The 15,324-nt window shown below is 39.3% G+C and overlaps 1 long non-coding RNA gene and 1 pseudogene across 1 annotated transcript in view; one reads left to right on the forward strand and one right to left on the reverse strand.

The window, feature by feature from the left end:
- LOC124995011 (uncharacterized) overlaps window positions 1-15,324 on the forward strand; it is a 33,374-nt gene that overhangs the window by 11,835 nt on the left and 6,215 nt on the right. The gene's annotated exons all lie outside the window — the stretch shown is intronic.
- LOC124995008 (60S ribosomal protein L32-like) lies at window positions 6,311-6,718 on the reverse strand (annotated as a pseudogene).

Below are 15,324 nucleotides of genomic sequence, written 5' to 3' on the forward strand. Positions count from 1 at the left end.
ATGAAATTGGCCCCTTCCTCATGAGCCCATTTGCATAGAAGGCTAGCACCTCCACCCCCACCCACTTGCACCCTGACCACAATATCCTTGATTTATAAAACTAATGCAAGATTATTTTTCTGAGAACATACATTCTATTCTTCTAAAAATGTAATTTCTGAGAATATGTAGCCTGATACTTTTCCACTTTATGAAATGTGTCCCATAATTATAATTACCTCTCCAGCGCCCCCTTCTTTGTGGTTTTAGTTCTTATAAGCTTGTTCCTACTCTTATTGTGGTCAAGGGTTGCAGAACTGCTGGCTTCTCTGCACTCTTGACCCTGGCCAGCAATAAGTCCTTTGTCTTTACCTTCAAAGGACTTGGAGAATTATTTGGGAATTTGGGAAAGGCACCTTAACATTAGTACCCCAGGTCCTAATGAAAAACTTCATGTTTAAAGGTTATGACTTTAGGAGGTAGCAGGAGAGCAGTGAGGTTGGTTGGTTCCACAATCTGGCTATTGTGAATTGAGCAGCTATGAACATTGATGTGGCTGTATCTCTGTAGTATGCTGATTTTAAGTCCTCTGGGTATATAGGCTGAGGAGTGGGATAGCTGGGTCAAAAGGTGGGTCCATTCCAAGTTTTCTAAGGAATGTCCACACTGCTTTCCATAGTGGCTGCACTAATTTGCAGCTCTACCAGCAATGTATGAGTATACCTTTCTCCCCACATCCTCTCCAACACCCACTGTTGCTTGTATTATTGATAATCGCCATTCTAATTGGGGTGAGATGGAATCTTAGGGTGGTTTTGATTTGCATTCCTCTTACTACTAGAGATGGTGAACATTTTTTCATATGTCTGTTGATTGCTTGTATATTTTCTTCTGTGAAGTGTCTGTTCATTTCCTTAGCCCATTTGTTGATTGGATTATTTGTATTCTTGGTGTAGAGTTTTTTGAGTTCTTTATATATTCTGCTTATATCAGCATTTTATCAACACAACACAGTATAATATTCCTGATATTTAAGCCAGGCGTGGTGAACACAAATAATTTTGAACACAAAATTATTCTTTGGGGAAAACTGAACTGTTTTCAAATGTCCAAAGGCAGTCTGGTTCATTGGAGAATGGTTCAGCTACATTTTTTTCATTGTTAATTTCCTGAAAACAAATATGCCTTAAAATTAAAAGATGGACATAGTGCTGGGAATATAGCTCAGTGATAAGAGTGCATGCTTAACATGCAGGAGGCCTTAAATTCAATCCCCAGTACTACCCCTCACACATACACAAAAAAAGTGGGACATGGGGATGTGGTGGCACATGCATGTAATACCAGTAGCTCCAGAAGCTGAGGCAGGAGGACTTTGAACTTTTGCAAGTTTGAAGCCATCTTTAGCAACTTAGCAAGACCCTGTCTCAAAGTAAACATAAAATGGGCTGGGGCTATGACTCAATGATTAAGCGTTCCTGGGTTCAATCTTTGGTACCAAAAAAAAAAAAAAAAAAAAAAAAAAAAAAGAAAGAAAAGGAAAAATATAGATGGACATAAAATTGCATTTTAGTTGTTAAATTATTGAAAATATATTTAAATTGTGATTATATAGAACCACATATTATGTAACTAATTTAAAAAGAAATTAGGGGAAAGTTGGGTGCATGACATATTTAGTCTTCAAACTATTATGAATCTTACCAAATATCTTATGTGATAATCATGAACAATGAGAAACATGGGAAATCAAATGACTTGCCTTTCAAACTGATAGTGATAAAATCTTACGTCCACACTGGATATCAAGCCCTTAGTACAACGAGAAAATTATGTGACACTTCTCATTTGACACCAACACATTATATCTCCTAACAGGCACTGTTCCAGGTCACAGAGAGCTACGCTGTTTGAAAGCAATTCCAGAGATTTACATTTTTGTTTTGATTAGGACACACCTGTTTATCAGGAAGTATCTCTAGTCCAGTGACCTTTGGAAGAAATTGCTATTTAGAATCTGAGGTATCAGACATACTCTCACCAATAGTGACTAAAACCTTAAAATGAACTTCAAAAGCCTGGGATTTTAAACCAAAGGACAGCTTCCACTGAGAAGATTCTTGAGACGTAGCTTTCCAACGTTCCCTCTCTGCTACCTTCCTTTCATTTATTTTTGTAGTGTTGGGAACTGAATCCAAGTCCTCACACATGGCTAAGTAAGCACTCTACCACTGAGCTACACCATAGTTCCAAGACCTAGCTTTTTTTCCCCTGGTGTTTTCAAATAGTAGTCTGCTCCTAATCTCCATCTATGTTTTTCTTTCATTATACCTATTGTTGTTACTACAATTCATATAGGTAGAAGGCTTACATCCTCTTGTACTGACTACCAAGTTGTCAATGAAAAAGCATATTCAGAGACAAGAGTTTTCAGGAAACTAGGCATTGGTAGGTAAGAACGCTGCACATTTTGTTTTTTTTTGTCTTTGGGCTTACAAATCAGGACACCTCCCACCGATCACACACACACACACACACACACACACACACACACACACACAGGGGATTGAATCCAGGGTTGTTTAACCATTTAACTACTGAGTCACGTCCCCCCATCTTTTTATTTTTTATTTTGAGACAGGGTCTTGTTAAATTGCTGAGGCTGGCCTTGAACTTGTGATCCTCCTGCCTCAGCCTCCTGAGTTGCAGGGGTTACAGGCATACATCACCACGCCTGGCTTAAATATCAGGAATATTATACTGTGTTGTGTTGATAAAATGCTGATATAAGCAGAATATATAAAGAACTCAAAAAACTCTACACCAAGAATACAAATAATCCAATCAACAAATGGGCTAAGGAAATGAACAGACACTTCACAGAAGAAGATCTACAAGCAATCAACAGACATATGAAAAAATGTTCACCATCTCTAGTAGTAAGAGGAATGCAAATCAAAACCACCCTAAGATTCCATCTCACCCCAATTAGAATGGCAATTATCAATAATACAAGCAACAATGGGTGTTGGAGAGGATGTGGGGAGAAAGGTACACTCATACATTGCTGGTAGAGCTGCAAATTAGTGCAGCCACTATGGAAAGCAGTGTGGACATTCCTTAGAAAACTTGGAATGGACCCACCTTTTGACCCAGCTATCCCACTCCTCAGCCTATACCCAGAGGACTTAAAATCAGCATACTACAGAGATACAGCCACATCAATGTTCATAGCTGCTCAATTCACAATAGCCAGATTGTGGAACCAACCTAGATGTCCTTCAATTGATGAATGGATAAAGAAACTGTGGCATATATATACAATGGAATATTACTCAGCTATAAAGAATAATAAAATTATGGCATTTGCAGGCAAATAGATGAAATTGGAGAATATCATGCTAAGTGAGATAAGCCAATCTCAAAAAACCAAAGGACGAATGATCTTGCTGATAAGCGAATGATGACACATAATGGGGGATGGCAGGGGGGTAAAAATGGAGGAAGGAGGGACTGTATAGAGGGAAAAGAGGGGTGGGAGGGGTGGGGGGGAGGAAAAAAATAACAGAATGGATCAAACACCATTAACCTATATAGATGTATGATTATACAAATGGTATGCTTTTACTTCATGTACAAACAGAAATAACATGTATCCCATTTGTTTACAATAAAAATAAATTTTAAAAAATGCTGATATAAGTACAGAAAGAATTATAACCAACTTCATTTAGGCAATACACTTTGTTTTTATTTACTTATTTAGAGATGAGGGTATCACTAAATTGCTCAGGTTGGCCTCCAACTCAAAATCCTTCTACAACTTCATAAATAGCTGGAATTATAAGAGTGAGCCATTGCACCTGGCTCTTATATACTTTAGATGATGCTTTTTGCATTAAAAATTTTAAAACTCTTTCATTAAGTTATACATAAGCACTCATAATTACATTAATCATACCTATGCACTTTGATGAATTTTTATTATGTATACATCCAGGCAACCTCTATACAAACCAAAGTATAGAAAAATTTCAGTCCTCCAAAAGGTATAATTTTTATTGTATTTAAAAATTAAATGTAAACCCAGTGCAGTGGCACACCCTGTAATCCCAGTGGCTCTGGAGGCTGAGACTGGAGGATTACAAATTCAAAGCCAGCCTTAGTAACTTAGCGAAGTACTAAGTAATTTAGTGAAACTCTGTGTCTCAAAATTAAAATAAATAAATAAATAAAAAGGGCTGCAGACATGGCCCAGTGGTTAAGCACCTCTGGGTTCAATCCGTAGTACCAAAAAAAGAAAATTAAGAAATAATCTGCCAGGTACATGCCTGTAATCCCAACTACTCAGGAGGTTGGGTCAGGATGATCACAAATTTGAGGCCAGCTGGGGAAACTTAGTGAGACTCTGTCTCAAAATTAAAATATAAATTAATTAATTTTTAAAAGGATTGAGGATGCAACTCAGTAGTAGGATACTTGCCTAGCATATGAAAAGCCCTAGATTCAATCTTCAATATTGCAAAAATAAATAAAGAGAGTTATCTTCTGTTATGATTTAGATCTAGAAATGTCTCCTGAAAAGCTCATATTTCAAAAGTATGATCTCCAATGCAGCAAGGTTCAGAGGTAGGGCTCTTAGGCAATGATGTAATGTGTAACCTCATCAATGGATTACTCCATTTCATGGATTAATAATTTGAATGGATTACTAGGTGGAAAATGTGGGCAGATTGGGGTGGCTGGAGGAAGTAGGTCACTGGCTACATACCCTTGGGGATTACACCTTGTCTCCCTGTCATCATCATTGTCTTCTTCTTTTTCTCCTCCTCCTCCTCCTTTTCTCCCCCCCCCCCCCTCTTCTCTCTCTCTCTTTCCTGGCTGTCATGAGGTGAATAGCTTTCTTCCCCCACACCCTTCTGCCATCATGTTCTGCCATCATGTTCCACCATTACCTATGCCTGGAGCAAAGGAGTCCCTGACCGTGGACTGAACCTCTGAAACTGTGAGCCCAAAATAAACTTTTCCCCCTCTAAGTAAGTCATTCTTGTCAAGTATTTTGGCCACAGAAATAAAAAGCTAACACATCTTTCATTGTCTTATCACTTAATAATATCATTTTAATTTCTGATAATTTCATTTGCCTTTTTCATATACTTTTTAAAAAATTAGGGATGTAGTACATATAAAATTTTGAATCCTGATTTTCCACCTTAAGTTGTACGCATTTCTATGCTGTTTCATAATTTCTTGGGTGGGTTGTTTGTTTGTCTGCTTTTGTGGTGCTGGGAATTGAACCCAGGGCCCCTTGCATGCTGGATAAGTGCTATACTGCTGAGAAACACTCCTAACTCCTAATTCCTTGAATTCATAATTGTATGATCCTGCAAAGGTTGAACTAAAGAAACATACTGCCATCTTCTTAACTATTCTCCTACAGTTAAGAAATAGTTTCTTCCAACATTTTGCCCTTTATCATGATGAATATTTTCTGTGTATAGGTATTTTTGCAGTTTGACCATGAGTTTTCCAATATTTGTTTTACTAAAACAAACAAAACAAAACAAAATTGGGGGGAATAAACAGGTCTTTAGTACCTCTGCCAAGGCATTAACTTATTTGACTTTCTGTTCCATAAATACAGGGTCAGGCTGGCGTTGTGGAGCATGCCTGTAATTCCAGCAATTTGGGAGGCTAAGACAGGAGGATGGCAAGTTCAAGGAGGTGGCTCAGTGGTAAAGCATAACTAGGTTAAATCCCCAGTATCAAAAACAAAAAACAAAAACAAAAAACATAAATATAGGATCATTTTATTATCCCGCTCTAAAAAGAACCTTAAAATAACCTGATTCTTGGAACTTTAGTAAGATCATTTCCATTTGTTTTAGAATTGCATTTGCTATTTTCATTTTAAGCACATAAAACTTGAATCAGTCTCTTAGGCTTCCTATGAAACCATTGCCATCACCCCACCCACACTCTAGCAGCTTCTGTCCACAGATTTTAGTCATTGACTTGCCCATCTTCCCCTTGGTGCTTGCTGTCCTCAATTTTGTCTCTCTAGTTCCTCCCCTCCTTTATTCTCCTTCTCTCTAACTCAGGAGACTGACCACTACAGTCAGCAATTGGCTGGTGCCACCCAACAAGGAAGAAGCAGCAGGAAGCAAGGATATTTACTCTGCTGAGCACCCCTCTGCTGGGTCACTTAAAGATGGCCATCAAAAGTCACAAAACTCACAGCTTCTCTCAAGGAAGCCCTCTCCACAGAACTTTTTTTTTTTTTTTTTTTACGGTTTTATTTAAGCACACAAAAAATGTGCCCATGAACTGTCTATTCATTTTCTTCACTGTGCAGCTTGGTGTTGGGATTGGTGACTCTGATGGCCAGTTGGGCTGCTCCTTCCACGATGGCTTTGCGGTTCTTGGAGGAAACGTTGTGAGCAATCTCAGCATAGTAAGATTTGTTGCACATGAGCAGCACTTTCAGCTCCTTGATGTTGTGGACCAGGAACTTCCAGAAGCCACTGGGCAGCATGCGCTTTGTCTTCTTGTTGCTCCCATAACCAATGTTGGGCATCAAGATCTGGCCCTTGAATCTTCTCTGCACCCTGTTGTCAATACCTCTGTGTTTCTACCAGTTGCGCTTAATTTTGACATATCGGTCTGACTGGTGCTGGATGAACTTCTTGGTCCTCTTTTTGATGATTTTGGGCTTCACGAGAGGTCTGAGGGCAGTCATGATGCCGAATACAGATGGCGGTCACCTCCATAGGCAGCACCAAGGAAGAGAGAGCTCCACAGAACTTTCTAGAGTTTCTCTTTCTGGGTCTTTTTAACCATCTCTCACCTTATCCCTTTATGCTTCCAGATAACTGAGCCCAGGATATGGCACCATTCCTTTGGCTTTCCATATCCTTCCCACACATATAAATAGTCCCTTTCATTGACCTGTTTGATTATCCTAATTTGAGTGTGCCATCTTTTTCCCATTTCCTGCTGAGATGTGCCTCACTCACTTCAGATACACTTTTAATATAGTATAATTCAGACTGCCACAAAATTGGAGCAATTACCATTTGCTTTGTTGATACTTATGGTCCAGAAAATATTGACCATGGCTCACACTGCCTACGTTTTTAGCTTTCAGCTCTGTGTTGCTCAGTTATTTCACAATTTCCTTTTAAAACCAGAAAGGAATTTTACTAATGAACTTACATTCAGGCTGGGTACAGTGGCACATGTCTATAACCCCAGCTGCTCAGGAGGCTGAGTCAGGAGGATCTTGAGTTCAAAGACAACTTCAGTAAGTTAGCAAGGCCTTAAGCAACTTAGCAAGACCCTGTCTCTAAATAAAATACAAAAATGGCTGGTGATGTGGTTAAGTGCCTGTGGGTTCCAAAAAAAAAAAAGTTTATCCTCTGTGGTCCATGAACTAAGAGTTTTATTTTGCTTAAGGAAAGCAAAATAAATTTTAGATTTTTGTCTCATAAAAATTCTCGTGTTAAACAATGATCTATGTCAGAACTTCTTTAGTAATAGTAGGGATAGATGTTAAATAGGTATTTTCTCTTAGTCAATGTGCAATCCTAGCAGGCTGTGATGAAATAATAACTCTGGAAATCACAACTTGAAACACACAATAATCCACCTCTCTTGAGTGTTCCAGTTATCCCATATCTGTAAAACAATCTCATTTAGACACTGAAGTAAGTCTTCCAGGACTTCATTTTTATTTATTTATTTATTTATTTATTTATTTATTTATTTAGTAGTAGGAATTGAACCCAGGGGTGTTTTACCACTGAGCTACCCTCTTACCCTCTCAACCCTTTTTATACTTTATTTGGAGATATGGTCTCTTACTAAATTTCCTAGGTTGCCCTATAACTTGTGATCCTCTTACCTCAGGTTTCCCAATCACTGGAATTATAGCTGTATGCCACCATACGTGGCTCTTCCAAACCTTTAAAAGCATTATCTGACAAATCATTTTCTGAGTGTGCTTAGTCTTAGGTTGTGATTGCATAGAGAAAATGCTTTTTTAGTGTTAAGAGACATTAACTTAATTAAAGGCAAATAGAATTGCTGGATAAATTATTTCCTTTTATAAGTGCTTGATGAAAAAAGACAAGTAAAGGTGTCCAAGGGTGAACTCAATCCATTATATTATTTTCTTTATAGGTTTCTCCTGATTTCCACTTGAACTTGTTTTGCTCTTACAAAGGAGAGGGTGTGGATTAGTACCCTTAAAAAACAATGAGAAAGGAAAGGGCTGAATCAAGGCCAGGGGAATCTTGGTTTTCCTCCCAGCTATTAGGCAATCTTCGCTCCACACTTTCCTTAAGCAAACTCATCTATCCCCAGGTCTCTAGTTATCACAGATGACTCTCAGACTTAAATCTCTAGCACAGACCTATCTGAGCTCCAGACTCACAAATGCAATTGTCTTCTTGACATTCACCAGTGGCGAATGATCTTCCTTCTCACACCCAGATTCATACCTTTTCCTAGATTCTATGTACAAAGGAATGACACCACCATTCATGCAGTGACACAAGCAGGAAGCCTTAGGATCATCCTGGACACCCTCCTGCCTCTCCTTCCCTCACCCACTTTATCTCCAAAATATATCTCTCACACAGCCCTTCTGTCCAACACCAGTACAAACTCTCCATTCCTGCTACTCTCACCTCTTTCCCAGACAACAGTAGTCAACTCTGTATTAGTCAGCTTTGAGAAAATCAATTTACTAAGAGAAAAGGTTTATTTTGGCTCATGGTTCTGAAGTACCAGTCTAAGACTGGGATACTCCACTGCTTTGAGCCTGTGCTGAGGGCACCAGTTGGCAATAGCAGGGAGTTCATGGTAGAGCAGTTTACAACAGGAGCCAGGAAAAAGAAAAGGAGAGAACAAAATCCCTTTTGAAGGCACAACGCAGTGACCTAAGGACCTCCTACAGCACCCTCCCTCAGAGGTCCCCTCATGACCTGGGGATCACACCTTTAAGACATGGGCCTTTGGTGGACCCTCATCCAAACCATAGCACCTCCTAACTGGTGTCTCAGCACTCACCTTTCCCACCCTTTCTGCCAATTCTATGTGCTAAAGTAGAGCAACTGTTTTGAAATGCAAAGGTGTTCATGTTACATACACACTCCTCTTCCATTTTCCTTTGGTGACTTCCTATTTCTCTTTACTTCTTTTATCATAAGTCTTTTAACCTGGCCTAAAAATCTAAACTCAACTCCAAACTAATCATCATTTCATCTTTACGGATGTATACATCTTACTGGATGTATAATTTTGGATAAATTACTTCTGTATGCCTCAGTTCCTTCATCTGTAAAAAGGAGGATAGTAATAGTATCTCCCAGTTAGGACTGTCATGAGGATCAAGGTGAAGTACTTAGAACTTAGTTGGTAGGGCTCGACATCATTAAGCTCTTGTTAGGATGTCTTTGCTTCCTGCATCATTCTGCCTTTTCTTAAGGAGTCATGCTTCATTCTAACCCTAGGATCTACACATGTAATGTTCCCTCGGCTTAGCATTGACCTCTTCCATCAACTTCAGGAGGCCTTCCATGGTCTCCTCAACTGTATGTCTATTACACTCTTTCATCGCATCACACACTTTTCCTTAATAACGCTTACTACAGTTGTATTTTTACATTTATTTAGGTGATCATATGATTAATATCTCTTTTCCACAGGACATTGACCTGTCCATGATGGCAGGGCAGGACCAAGGGGATCTTTTTTTCCCCTTTAGCACCATATTTTCACCTTGTAGCTTCTTTCTTGGCACAGAATAGGTCTTCTACATTAACTGATTGAAAGAAAATGAATCTCCTTGTATATTGAGAAGAGTTCAAAGGGAAAGGACCTGGGCACAGTAGCATATGCCAGTCATCCAAGTGACAAGGGAAACCGAGGCAAGAGGATTGCAAGTTCAAGGCCAACCCGGGACACATAGTGAGACCTTGTCTCATGATAAAAAGTACAAAGCCGTGGCTGTAGTTCAGTGGTAGAACACTCGTCTGTCACCCACAGGACCCTGGGTTTAATTCCCAGTAACACACACACAAAGGCAAGCACATGTAGGCTCATGCCTCTCCCCTCTACCAGACAGCAGCACTTGCCAGTTAATAAGGATAGGTGTTCCCTGGGGAAGCCTGCCTGACAATCACCTCTGATAAACTATTCCAGAATAGTGATGGTTACCCGCTTCTCTAGGTGTAGGCCATCCCAAAGAGAACAAATCCAGTAGACTTATGGTTCCAAACCATGCTTCTTGAGAAGGCCTAACCTAATCATGCAAAACCATAACATCCACCTGGAAAAATCCTCTTAGGAAAGCTCAGTCACTGACCAGGAGATGTCAGACTAACTGTACTTCCGGTACCTTTGATTTTCTTCCTCTCAGGACTGAGTCTAGTTTGCTCCCTTTTAATGGGCTCTTTTATAGTGTTATACAGGATAAAATAATAATAACAATAATAATATTAGCTAACATTTATTGGCTGTTGGCATTTGCTATTGCCAAGCCCCATGCAAGATATTTCTTACATATTACTTTATTTAATTAGAGAAAATTAAGGCAAATGCTATTATAACCCCCATTTTATAGTTGAAAACACAGAGATGATGTTTAGAGAGATAAAGAAACTAATATTATTTGGCCACTCAGTAGCAGCACCAGACTTTGAACCTTGGGAGTATTATACCACAGTCCACACTGCCTAGTTAACAGCTAATGAAGTCTTAGCAATCCTAACTCATAAGCCTCATCCAGTGAGGTAAACTCCAAAGACCATTAAATTGCCTTAACCTGCCAAACACATCATGAACATAAATGACATAAATTTTAGGACCAAAAGGCAGTTACCCATATTCAAAACACAATGTATCTTGATTTGTGATTGAGCATATCATGAGTGCCAGCATAATAATTGGTAAATGCTCAACAAGGGGCATTTATTTAATGAATAAATGAATTGCACCAGTCACATCAAGTGCCCTTTAGTTGAATTGTGACTACTTCCTCATACAATTTCTCCACAACATAAGATCTTCTCCAAAAATACAGAATGAGGGATTTCCTTCTTTTCCTACCTTTTTTTTTTTTTTTAACTTTCTTTTTTCAGCCCTGTGGATCCAACCAAGGGCTTCCCACATGCTCCATGAGGGCTCTACCACTGCGCTGCATTTCCAGCCCAGGATTTCCTTCTTCATTTGTTTTCCAGGACCTAGACAATCAGATTACATACAAATGCATCTTCTTGGCATCTGTCCATTCATTCCTCTACCATTTATTGACAAGCTACAGTGTGCCCTTCCTTTGCCTTGCTGGAGAAGAAACATTTTCCCCAGAAGCATGCACAGCTTGGCACCTCTTCTGTCTGCTCTCTTTTTGTAGGTAAACCTGTCCAGTTGCCCCAAAAAGCACATGAGCATCATCTGCCACTATATCTCTAGCAAGATTTTGTCTCCCAAGCCTAACCTACATTGAACTGCTTCAAGTACCTCATCAGAGATGCTGTAGAGACTATGATTTTTAGATATCATTTTTCTCTGAAGTGATCTTTAATTATAATAAAAATTCCTATGATCTACATTACAGGCTAGGGATATACCTCAGTTGGTAGAGTGCTTGTCTCACAAGCACAAAGCCCTGAGTTCAATCCCCAACACTGAAAAAAAAAAAAGAAAGAGAGAGAGAGAGAGAGAGAATGCAATCTACATTATGAAAAAATATTCATTGCATAAAATTTTTAAATGCCATATGAGCTCCTAAAATGACAATTACAATAAAAAATATTTAAAGAACCCATGCTTTTGTTTTAGTCAACTTTTTCACTGCTGTGACTAAATGATCTGACCAACACAATTATAGAAGAGGAAAGGTTTATTTGAGGGCTCACAGTTTCAGAGGTCTTAGTCCATAGAAGGCTGGCTCCATTCCTTGGGGCTCAAGATGAGGTAGAACATCATGGCAGAAAGAGCATGGTAGAGGAAACAGCTCGCATCATCAGGAAGCAGAGAGACTTCACTTGCCAGATACAAATATATATATATATATATATATATATATATATATATATATATATATATATTTTTTTTTTATCCCAAAGCCACGTCCCAATTCCCACCTCCTCATCAGGGATTAAGTCACTGATTGGGTTAAGACTCTTACAATCCAATCATTTCTCTTCTGAACCTCCTTGCACTGTCTCACACATGAGCTTTTGGGGGACAGCTCATATCCAAACCATAACAGCTGTATATTAAGTAGAGAGCTTACAAAGTTTCATTAATATTTCAATTTTATATAAGAGGAAAATCCACAAGGGTCAGAAGGCACTTTCTTTAGCTCCTTAGCTAGTAAGTGGTAATTTGTCTGTTTGGCAGTACAGTGTCTCTCACATTCTAGGCAAGCACTTTACCACTAAAAAAATCTTCAACCTTTTTAAAACTTTATTTTAATACAAGGTCTTAGTACATTGCCCAGGCTGACTTTGAACTTGTGATCTTCCTGCCTCAGCCTCTCGAGTAGCTGGGATTAGAGGCATGTCACCACGCTCAGCTCTCGGTTGGTAAATGGAGTCTATTTACACTCTTGTCTCTCTACAACTGAGGACAGTGACCATGTCTTTACCAGTGATCAGGTCTTTTGAAGGACCGATTCATATTCTGTTATATAGACGGAGCAAAATACTCAGTAATGTCTTCTCTTTTATTGGATATTTAGGTTGTTTCCTCATTCTAAATGTTTTTATTTTCTGATTTTTGGTCCTGGGGATTGAATTCAGGGCCTCATACATTCTAGGCAAGTATCTGCGATTGAGCTACATTCCCAGGGAAAAGAACACCCAATATGTATTATACATTGAAGGCACAGGAGAATTAGACTCAAAAAGGGGCAACTATTTCCACTTTTTTAAATCAGAAATTAATCTTCAAAGACTGTTAAAGTTAAATCTTTTCTTTGAAGTAAAAATAGCTTTGCTGACTGGGAGTGTTGCAGAATAGTAGAGCATTTGCTTAGCATATAGGGGGGCTTGGGTTCTACCCTCAACACCACACACATACACAAAGAAGTTTTATTGTTCCTTTCAGAGTATGTGAATAATACAACAGTCCTCCCTTCCTACCCTTTCACTTTTTCTAATTTTAGTTGCCCAGGGTTAACTGTGGCCCAAAGAATTGAATGGAAATTAAAAAAAAATAAACGATTCCTGAGTTTTAAATTGTGTGCTGATCATTCAGGATGAATCATCCCTGTGTCCAATCCATTCATCCAGCATATCCACACTGCTTATGCACCAACTAGTCACTTAGTAACTATCTTGGTCACTGTCAAAAAACAAACAAACAAACAAAAAAAACCACAGTGCCTGTGTTCAAGTAATTTTTTTTTCTTTTTGTACTAGGAATTGAAACCAGAAGAGCTTTACCACTAAGCCACATCCCCAGGCCTTTTTATTTTTAATTTTAAAACAGGATCTCACTAATTTGCTGAGGCTGACCTCAAACTTACAATCCTCCTGCCTCAGCCTCTCCAGTTGCTGGGATTACAGGCATGCGCCACCATAATTGACTCAAGTAATTCTTATGTTACTGAATTGTGGCCCCAAAGCACAAAAGCAGTTGTGGTTGGGACGTAAAGTGTCCTCCAAAATCTCCTTTGTTAATGTAGGAGTGTTCAGAGGTAAAGTGATTGGATTATGAGAGACATGATCTAATCAGAATGGCCTGGCAAGGTGGTAACTGTGCATGGAGGGAGCATGATTGGAGGAGGTGGGTCTTTGGGGGTGTACCCTGGAAGGGTGCATCTGTCCCAAGGCCTTTTCCCCCTACCTTGCTTACTGGCTGCCATGAGGTCAGCAGCTTTCATCCACTGTACCCTTCAGTCACAGTGCTATATCTCATCTTGGTCTCAGAGCAATGAGTTGGCTATCTCTGGATGGAGATCTCTGAAACCATGAACCCCAAAAAAGCTTTTCCTCCTCTAAGTTGTTCTGGTTAGTTATTTTGATTATAGGGATGAAAAGTTAACTAAAACAGAAATTGATACAAGTAATGGGGCCACTGGGGTGATTAACCTAACTCAGAACTCTTCTGAGTTGGTTTGCAGTAGTAATTTGGAAAAGTTTAGAGATGTAGGCTGTAAAAGCTTTAGAAAGTTGTAAACAGAACTTAATTAATGATTCTGGATGATTCTGGTAGGAGCTCAGAAGACCAGAATACCAATAGGAATGCAAACTGTGCTCAGGAGGTTTCAGAGGGAAATGAGAACTCTATTGGAAATTGGACTAGATGCTACTCACGTTATATTCTGGCAAAGAAATTGCCTGAATTTTGCCCATTTCCTGAGATTTTGTGTGAGACTGAATTTAAAAGTGATGAACTAATTAATCTGGTGGAGGAAATTTCTCAACAGCACAGCATTCAGGGAGTAGCATGAATATCGCTGGCAGGTTACTATGGGAACCAGGAGCCAATAGTAGAGCTAAAGGATTTTTAAAAATTTGCAACTTAACCAGAAAAGTGTAGGTAAAACTGGAACTAAGAAAGTTGTGCTTGTTGAAGAGATTATAGCCCCTAACGATTTGCTAAGTAATTTTCACATCACAGAGATAGTAGGAAAGATACCTCAAGTGTATCTTGGAATTTGCAAGACCACCCCCATTGCAGGTTTAAGGATATAGAAGGGGAAATTCCTTTGAAGAGTTCCCCTAATTACCTAGGGGAACTAGGAAGTTTTTTCACCATGCCAAGTTGTGCAGGCATTCAAAGACCACTGCAGCTAAGGTCCCAGGAAGTTCACCCACTGCATGAACTGGCAGCAGACCTGGCATCATCCTTCTGGTGCTGGTTCTGCAGGAATGAAGGATTCTTAAGTTAAGGGGGTGTAGGGGCTTCTGCCAAGATTTCAAGAGAAGGTCTGGGAGGTCTAAGAAAGCGTAGAAGGGTTGTGGTTGCTGTGTACTGTTCCTGAGACTGTGATATATGATGCTATAAAGGTAAAGTCAAAGCTGGCATGGGGACCCCAGAAATTAAGAGGTGCCTGTTACATGAACTGTCTGACCAAAAAAAGCTGCTGACCATGGAGAAAGTCAGGCTAAAAAAGAGTTCACATATGCTGAAACCAGTAAAGCCAAAGGCACAGAGCTGCACAAATCCTTTGGAAACAATATCTCACAGCGATGAGTTTTAGATATTATACTTAGAGTTACAGGACCCATTTGCCCAGCTGGGTTTTGGGCTTGTTTGAGTCCCATCCCTTCTTTCTATGTCCCTATTTGTCCCTTTTGGAATGGGAATGTGTACTCTGTGCCACTTTAT

This window comes from Sciurus carolinensis, chromosome 10, assembly GCF_902686445.1.
Source record: "Sciurus carolinensis chromosome 10, mSciCar1.2, whole genome shotgun sequence".
Taxonomy (NCBI): Eukaryota; Metazoa; Chordata; class Mammalia; order Rodentia; family Sciuridae; genus Sciurus; species Sciurus carolinensis.